Below are 10163 nucleotides of genomic sequence, written 5' to 3'. Positions count from 1 at the left end.
CCTGCAACCTAGGTGTGTGTCCTGCCTGACAGGGAATCAAATTTGCAAACTTTTGGTGTACAGCATAATGCTCTAAACAGCCAAAACATCTGGCCAGGTCTGTAATAGGAAAAATTCAAAAACATCTTGAATATTTAACAAGAGAATACTAGGTGTGTAAATTATAATGTATATAAACCATCCCCTCAATTAATACAGACTATGATTGGATAATCCTTAAAATGTTTATTTATGCACATATAAGTAAAATATACTTATATAGAGATAAACATTCATAATATTACCCTAGTTAAAAAAACTGAAAATGTAAAAATATATTATGTAAATATATGCATTTAGTGAGATCCGGAGTAATGCTCATAAAAATGTCAAGCATGATTAGATTTGAAAGGTTGAATATCACATAATGAATGTTCCATGTTCTTCCCATATAATTTAAACTGTGGATGTTATGCATCTAACATTTCCAAAGTCATCTTTTATTATTAAAAAGGTAAATATTAAATTGAAGCTAAAAATATATTTTTGCTTAGTTTGACTATTTTCATTGCACATAAATAATTATCAGAACAATGCAGTACCATATAATTTTGATACTAATATCTTAAATAGAAGATATTTTGTAATGTATTACTATTTTATAGAATATTTATAGAATGTATACTGCTGTAAAGGATACATTGTATGGGAAGATTTTCCCAAAAGTATGGGAAAAACTAAATGCTACTGTGAAAATGTCTAAAATGTTGGCTTTTAACTCTGTTTTCTCTATCTTCAATAAAAATCTTGATTTGGAAATGACATTCATTACAAATGTGTATAACTTTTGAAAAAATAGAAATACCTCTTTAATATAAAACTATATAATAAGGTAATATAAAATACTTATATTATCTGGACATGTTCTTTCCTTTAATTATAAACTAAGTTTCTATTTTTTATTATTGAAAGTCTAATGACATGATAACAGAAACATATTTGAATTATTCCCCTACTTTCTAGGTTTTTTTGTTTGTTTGTTTTAGTTTGATGTGTGCCTTATACAAATGACAATCTCTATTCCATTGATCCATGTGTTTGTTCTTATGTCAGTACCAGACCGTTTTGATTACAGTGGCCTTGTAATATAGTTTGATATTATGTATTGTGATCCCTCCTATTTTGTTCTTCCTTCTCAAGATTGCTGAAGCTATTCAGTATCATTTTTAGTTTGATATAAATTTTTGAAATTTTGTTCTAAGTCTGTGAAATATGTCATTATTGTTTTAACAGGGATTGTGTTCCATCTGTAGATTGCTTTGGGGAGTATGGACATTTTATTGATGTTAATTTTTCCAATCCATGAACACAGTATATACTTCCATTTATTTGTATCTTCCTTAAATTCTTCAGTGTTCTATAGTTTTCCAAGTACAGATCTTTTACCTCCTTGGTTAAGTTTATTCCTAGATACTTTATTTTTCTTGTTGCTATAGTAAATAGGATTTTCCCCCTACCTTCTGTGTCAAATACTTCATTGTTGGTATATAAAAATGCCTTCTACTGATTTTGTATCCCACTGTTTTACCAAACTCATTTATTAGATTTAATAGTTTCTTGGTAGAGCCTATAAGGTTTTCTATGTACATTATCATGTGATCTGCAAACAATGACAGTTTTGCTTCTTCCTTTCCAATTTAGATGCCTTTTATCTCTTTTTCTCAAACTTCTGATACTATGTTGAATAATAATAGTGAAAATAGACACCATTGTCTTGTTCCTGTTATTAAGAGGAATACTTTTAGGAGTGATAAATTGTACCTAAGTTATAAATGAACATCAAGAACAATGGCAACAAGCATCCAAGAGTTCCAAGAAGAGTTATGATTCTGATGGATTCAAGAAAAGGCCACATACTACTGATGCACATCAGTAGAGAGAAAACCTCAGAGTTGCTTTACTGCAATTACAGAACAGAATTAGAAGAGCCTGTGGTTGAAGAGCTAAGAGTTGGCCCAGAATGGAGTGAAGAGCACTGATTAGCATAAAAGTCATTATTTTCTGGAAATAGATAAATTTAATAACATTCCATGATCAATCAAAAATCCTGGTTGGAAAAATATTTTCAAACATGAAATAATTCTTTGATGTTAAAATGTATAATATAACTGAACGACACTGATTTTCTTCTTGATCTTCACTCCTTATTGTATTAAATACATCTATAAAGAGTCCAGAAGACATATAGGAAAAAATGAACTAATTCTCTAGAATTGTTTCAGACTGTCTTCATCTTTATAAGTATCCTTTATTGAACTGCATAAAATAAAAAAGGGATCTTTTCATTATAAACTAAAATATACAAATTTTCTAACAATGTAAGAAAGAAAAATACTCAAAGAATACTTAATGCAATGACACCTGAGAAATTCCTTTGTGTGAACCCTTATGTCATGGAAACATAAATGTTGAGGGTCTTTACCAAGTTCATGTCACAGATAATTGGTGGATTAGAATTAAATCACTGGGCTGCTGATGCCTAAGCCTATCTTATTTCCACTTTATGAGATTCCTTCAAGGAACTTCTGTAGCATCGAGTTCTATCATTGGATGGGTTATATTCCTTAAGCTTTTATACCCTGTAGATTTTATATTAGATTTCAATAATCTTTGCTTCTCTTTCTTTATTTGTTCATGAGGATCAGGATGAATTGTGCCGCATGGGAAAATTTGCTCACCCACTGCAAGGCAAAGCTGCAGAAGACAAGAAGCGACAATCATTGAAACTCCACTACTTCTCAGAGAAAGAAGCTTTTAAACAAAGGACCATTGAAGATATTGAAAAGCTTCTGTCCACTTTCACTCCACTTCCTTGTGAGGAGACTTGCATCTTCTTGTGACAGCCATTGAGATGTTTCTCCTTCCTTTAAAAAGCCATGTTGAAGGGGAAAATATATAGTGTGTGGCATTTCCCATGAGTGAATAACATCAGGTTTATGATTTCACAATGCTTTTCCCATAAACACAATATGAAATATTAAAAAACTCTACTCAGTGCATCCAGCAGTGGAATTTAAACCACATTTTTATATGTATGCCTTTAAGATTCAAGATGATGTTATAAATTTTAACAAGGTACTAGCCAATGGAAAAATATGTACTGTATTCTAACAATGGCATAAAACTGTAAAATTAGTGCCAATAAAAGGACACAAGAGCTCTTGCTACCCATACTGGTGAATAACCCAAGAATCACTTACTTGTCTATTTTTATATGTAGTCGTTTGGCGCAGGTCTAATGCTCTGGAAATACTGTACTTCAAACTAAGCATTAACATTTTGGTATACAAATGACACTTTCTCGCCCCAGTTGGTGTGGCTCAGCAGACTGAGTGCCAGACTGTGAAGCAGAGGATCTCTGGGTTGGTTCCTGGGCAGGTGCAGGCCTGGGTTACCTGGGTATGGGACACATGAGAGCAACCACACATTGCTGTTCCTTTCCCTCTCTTTTTCCCTCCCTTCCCCTCTCTCTAAAAGTAAATAAATAAAAAATATATTTTTAAAATGACACTTTCTCTTTAACATATAATTTTATGCTCATAATTGATCAAGTATCCATTCGTGCAAACATTCTTTCACCATGCATGTGCCCAACACTAAACTAGGCAATGTGATCTGTAAAAAAAAACAGAAAAAATGAATATTTTAAATTCTGAGGCATATGCATAATCCAATAATTATAATAAAACATACTAGATTTGCATAATCCAAATATTATAAGAAAACACACTAGGTGTATTAACACCCTAAGTAAAAAGTATTGTTACAGAATCAAGCTCATTATAGGCAGTTAAAACAATATCTTTCCATGGTAGAAAATCTAGAAAATATCCCCAGTATAGATACAAAGATTGAAAGATCTGGTATTTTCCTTAAATCATGGTTTAATAAGGTGTGACTATATAATAATTTGAGTGGTAACTTCATTATTTAAGTGTGTTGGAAGATAACTCACTTTGAGTTGCAAATAGAAGGCTTACTGAAAAAGTTTTGCCTCTTTCAAGTTGTAGCTCTTTAAACCTGTGACAAAGATTTGAAAACCGCCCTCTGGTGACGTCTGAGGACTTCCTCTGCACCATCTGTTCTTTCGAAATGTCAGCACTATAAGTATCCAATACTGAGAACAAGCTGCAAGAAGCTCACAGAAATAGGACTACTAACTTTTATCAGATTCAGCCCACTGCTTGCCATAGATGGCAACAGAAAATCCGATGTCCTTTACTTGATAAATACGGTCTTTATCAAAAACTGCTAAAGTGTAGGAATGCTTATGAGTTATTGATACCTTATTAAAATATTTTACACAAAAATTACATGGTACATGATTAAGTGAACATTTTACCATGACTTATTTGGCTGAGATACTATTAAAAAACAACATATTTGAATATATTGAAAGCTCGTTAAACTTTGAAATGTCTGTTATTGATCGAAAACACAAATGTAATTTGCCTGTATTTGAATCAATTAGAATTTGCAAAGGCTTTAATCAATAAAATAACTACTTGATAATAAAATTTTTCTAGAATATTAACATTTTTGTATCTCAAATTTAATTTTTCCTGCAATTAAAATTTAGAAAATATATACATGCAGGTTAACCACCCAAGGCTTTTCTCTAAGCAAAAAAACCTTGAAAGGACAGTCTTGAAAAAAGGCAGTCTGCTGCACTGCTCACAAGACCTAGAAATGTGAGAACGCTTTCCTACTAACAAATATACAGGAAAATATAAAATTGACTTCCTCTCCTAATGTCCTTAAAATATGAGTTTGTGAGCATATATTGTTGTACTGTCTTGTGGTATTTGACTACTTTTGCACAGAGAAGTTATCAAATAGACCCATGTGATTACAAGCTGTCTATATTTAAGTGAGAAAGTATCAATTCTAAGTGCAGTGTAGAACTTAATTAAGCATATGGAAATATATGAAACAAACATTTAAACTAATATGAATAAGTCTAGAAAAAGTTCAACAGGTAATAAAGTGGATTTCTGAAAATATTTTAATGACTCAAAGGAAATTGGAAAAGAAAAATAGTGGAACAAACAACAGATGGGAGAAAAACAGAAAATAAATTAGAAACTGATAGACATAAATCTATGCAAATTTTAACTATATTAATCATTAATGGACTACATATTGCAATTATTCCTGAGAATATAGGCATAATTCCCATCGGCGCTGCCAGGGGCTGGAGGTGGGGGAGAATTGGGGTGATAAACTAATGAATGACTATGATGTTTCAATAAACAAGATGCGTAGGCTCACATGGACGGTGGGAGAGACCTCATGTTTCACACTTGCTTTGTCATAGTCAATCTAAGTAATATTAAGAAATTTAAAATAATTTAGGGCAAGACAGGATGATGGTTCCTTCCTCTAACCTTCTGACAGTTACTGTCCCTCCAACCTCACTACCCCCATCTCTGTTGGAATCATTTCCGCAGTCTCTCTTCCTTACTTGACAATGTAGGTAAGGGGACTGTGCCTTTGCCTCTGAGTCTTTGTTAACACTACAGAGCAACACTTGATGGTACTAACTGTTAACAAATTAGTAGTCCTATTTCTGTGAGCTGTGTCTGGACCTAAGAAACAGATGGAGAATATGTTAATAATGTAGATTAATCTTAAAAGTGGGTTGTGTTTCTGTCTATTATGCTGCACATAGCACAAAAATTTTAAAAATAGAAAATATTCTTTCAGTATTGAAAACAGTTTATTCCATGAAACAAAGAAGTTACTCATGTATTCAAGAATGGGCGAGAATAAGCAAAACTGCAACATACACATTTGTTGTTTCACTGTTCTGTTTGTTAAAGAAAAAGAAATAGCCAAAATTCATGAGAGTGGGCACAAGATATGAGCAGATGTTTTAGCAAAAATATAGAGGATAAAAAAGTCTGAAGAAAAATTGCTCATCATGAATTCTAAGGGATACTCATTTAAAACAACAGTGAGAGATCACCATGTACTTATTGAAAGGGCTAGATTATGAGTTACTAACTATATCTAATATTTTGTAGGATAAGGAATAAAGGGGACTCTCGTAGACTGTTGATAAGATTAAAATCTGCTGTCCAACATTACATGTATGTCAGCAATACTGCATTGGACAGTTAAAACTCTGTTAAAGGGTAGATCTCATGGTAAGCATGATTGTTCCAATTGCATAACATTTTGAAAGATTGATACAAAACCAAGATCCAGTTTAATGCTATTTAAAGAGATAAATAAAGAGACAGATGGTTTAAAATGGAAAAAAACATATCTGAGCATACAGTAAATTAAAAAACCTGGAGTGGGTCCATTAGTATTAGATAAGCTAGACATCAAGGGAGAACAGTACCAAAAATCATAGTGATACATAGGTCATTTCCTCAATAAGTTTTTACAACCATAGATATGTATCTACACATTATTAACTTTAATTGGTAAGTTTTGTACTTGTAAACCGGCTTGGATTAATAATTTTTTGCATTAGATGTCTATGGTCAACATTTTCTATGACTTTTGTTTTTTTCCTTTTTCTTGTTATACTATTCAAATAATACTTTCACTATGTTTAGCTCTTCATCTATGTTCCTTTAAGGAACATCACAATCCGTTACTAATTTGCACAAATATCTGAAGTCAAAGATAACTTGGTTTCCTATCGGACCTTATTCCCCATTGACTGTTCCTCTGTGTCTAAGCAACACCAGCAAATATCCGCCTATGTGCATCACATAACCACTGAGACCAGGGACAATGGTTCTACAACAGCATCTCTGTCTGCGGGGACACTGACCTTCAACTTTTCAGAGAAGCTGGTGCCGACATTACCAGTACATTTCTCATTACCTTGATGAAATCATGGTCTTTTTTTGGGGGGGTCTTTTTTAAAAAATATATTTTATTGATTATGCCATTACAGTTGTTCTATTTTCCCCCTTCATTCCCCTCCATCCTGCACACCCCTTCCCTACCATTCCCCCCTTTAGTTTATGACCACGTGTCTCAAGTTCTTTAGATTCTATATTTCCCATACTATTCTTGCCCTCCCCCTATCTATTTTCTACCTACCATCTATGCTATTTATTTTCCATATCTTATCCCCCCTTCTCCCACTCCCCTGTTGCTAATCCTCCTTGTGATCTTCATTTCTATGGTTCTGCTCCTGATCTAGCTGTCCTCTTAGTTTGCTTTTGTTTTAGATGTGGTTGTTAATAACTGTGAGTTTGCTGTCCTTTCACTGCTCATCTTTTGTATCTTCTTTTTCTTAGATAAGTCCCTTTAACATTTCATACAATAAGGGCCTTTGTGGCCTCCAGAAAACAGATACAGTGGGATCTCTGATCTCAAAATAAATCCATTTTAAAATGTCAACTCTTATGATCTTTCTAGATGCTTCATTAATACTCTGCCAAAGCATGTATAATGTCGCTGCCTCACTGACTCTAAGCAGTCATGTTCAACCCCAAATGGCCATAGAATAGACTTGGGATCAGGGTGAGACACTGTACACTGATGTTAAGTCCAAACGTATAAAAGAAAGCTCCCCGGTCAATAAATTCTTTTCTCCCCAGCATTTTGTCATCTTTTCATTAGCATCCTTAAGAGACACTCCCACACTTGCACACATACCGTTGTCACTGCATACTAGCTAATCATAGAGACCTTGTTACTGATCTGAAGGAAATGAGAGCCCCTTAAGGAGAACAAATAAATGTGTTTTGAGCAGTGTAACTCGGGTATTTGAAGAATTTGGGAGATGATTAAGAGACAAGACTGCACCGTGAGGTGGCAGGAGCACACCCATGCTGTACAGGTGACACTTTGACAGGTTTGCACCCAGTGAGGGAGGGGCAAGCCCCTCGGAGCACCAGTGGAACTGTTGAAATTTTGTCTCTGCTTCCCTTCCTTTATTCCCTCCTTCTTTCCTCCCTCCCTCCCTCCCTCCCTCCCTCCCTCCCTCCCTCCCTCCCTCCCTCCCTCCCTCCCTCCCTCTTTCTTCGTCTTTTCCTGCCTATTTCCCTTTTCCTGACTATTTCCCTTTCGTCTCCCTTTATTTTTCCTTCTATTTTATTTCTATGTTGTAATTCTTCCTCCCAGAGTCTACCTAAACCCAACTGCCACAAAATATTTTTTATCTAATTAAAAGGGTGATGAATAGTTATGACTTCAAGTTTCCTTGAAAATGGACATAATGCTTTGTTTCTGGTCTAATACTGCTTTAGTATTTTTTCCTGAAGAAGTACGTATTTTACATTGGTGAGTTGTTACTGGCAGTCCTTTCTTTTCTTTTTCTTATTTTATTGATTATGCCATTACATTGGTTGTATTTCCCTTTATTTTCAATGAGTGGATCTTCTCTAATTCACTGCAAGGCACTCGAGACTTTACCAAGATTTCAACCAGATTGTCCATTACTGCATTTTTTCTTCAAATAGTCCATCTCTTATACCACATTGCATTTACTTATCATGTGTCCTCTGGATTATGACAGTTCCTTAGTTTTGTTCTTGTTTTTCATCTATTGTTTTTTATTTAATGTTATTTCCCAAGGTCTTTAAATCAAATGAATTGTTAGATTTTTACACATGAGGTTTACTTGAATGTTTCTATGAGAAAGTGTGACAGTATAAGACCAATTTCCTGATGCTTAATTAACTTCAGATTAGGTGTTTATATCTGTTTCATTATATCAGTTTCATGTAAGGGAATTATTGTCTAGAAAATACTATTTTCATTTTATCATTGCTTCTACATGTGTCAGGCTGAATCTCCCTGTGTAACCCCTGGTACCTTGAGCAAATTCCGCATCTTGCTAACCGTGCTGTTTGTGTCAAACTCAGTCCCGACTAATGTTCAATTTCCATCTGCAATGTTACATCTTTCTTTCATTTTCTGTGGAGATTTCACCTGGGGTCTTGAATGCTGGCATTGGGAACCACAGTGCTGTTGTCTAGTTCCAAATCACTTCCTCTTCACTCCTCCAAAACACAGTTTTCTGAATGCAAACAGCAAAATGATATGTGGCCCTTCACCTAACGTGGCATGTAATAATTTTTTTGCTGTGTTGTTTTTCTTAGGCCATGAGTGACAGATCATTCATGTACTTGGTGTGCTTGGTGCTCAAGTGCTGATCCCCCCACGAGGAGAACATTTGTTCTTCAGGCAACCCCTCACTAGGGTCCCTGTACTTAGTTCCCCCCACTCTCTGTGTCCTTTTATGCTTATTCATCTACTTCTTCTCAGGCCCCATCTGAAACTCACTTGCTTTTCTTGTATCTTCAGATAGGAAGGGGTTCTTTTCAGTAACTATGAGTAGGTTTGCTCAAATCTGGCAAATGCTGACAGCATCTTCTTGAACATAAAGCATGGCAATGTGGGTTGCTTATTTGTGACCTCTGTGTCAGTCCTCCCATCCCTCCCTATTTTTGGAGGTGATAGTAATAGTTGTTGTGTGTACTCCTAATACAGGCACAGAGATAAATCATCAAACCCTTGCCCAAGCAGAAGTCTGTTCAGGGAATAAGATCATATTGCTCATATCAACCTCATTGTTGTCCTCATCTTCCTTTCTCTCCTATTGCAGCTCTCATTCTCCTTGGTCTTTTCCTGATGTTATACTCTTGTCTCCACAAAAGGGTAAAAAAAAAAGAGGAGAAAAAAAGCAACCCTGGAATAAATGTCAGACTTTCTATGTTTGGGCTGAATATCATCCTGAAAACTATTGGTGTAATAATACCCAAAGACCTAGATCATGAAAATGGAGGCAACACAAAACAGTGCCTGTCACAGATGTAAATCTAGCACATATTCACATCTAATCGTGAGGCCCATGACTGAGGAAATTCAAGGTCATAAAATATGACCTTGGTTTAGTACCACTAGAGGAAACCTGTGATGTATGGTGAGACAATTCATAAGTCATCTGTAGGAGGCACTTAAAATGTAGGAGGTACAGCACAGTGGGAAACAGAGATCAGCGTCACAAGAACTATGTTTTCGTCTAAGCATTATGATTAGAGTCAGGCATCACCTGATCGTGGGGATCCATTCTGCAGAACGTGTCTTTAGGTGATTTTGTCATTGGTGGTCATCATAGACTGTGCTCACACAAGCTGAGAAGGCCTAGC

The sequence above is a fragment of the Artibeus jamaicensis genome, unplaced genomic scaffold (assembly GCF_021234435.1).
Source record: "Artibeus jamaicensis isolate MK-2021 breed Jamaican fruit bat unplaced genomic scaffold, CSHL_Jam_final contig_415, whole genome shotgun sequence".
In the NCBI taxonomy this organism is placed as follows: Eukaryota; Metazoa; Chordata; class Mammalia; order Chiroptera; family Phyllostomidae; genus Artibeus; species Artibeus jamaicensis.
Note: the sequence above shows the minus strand (reverse complement) of the source record.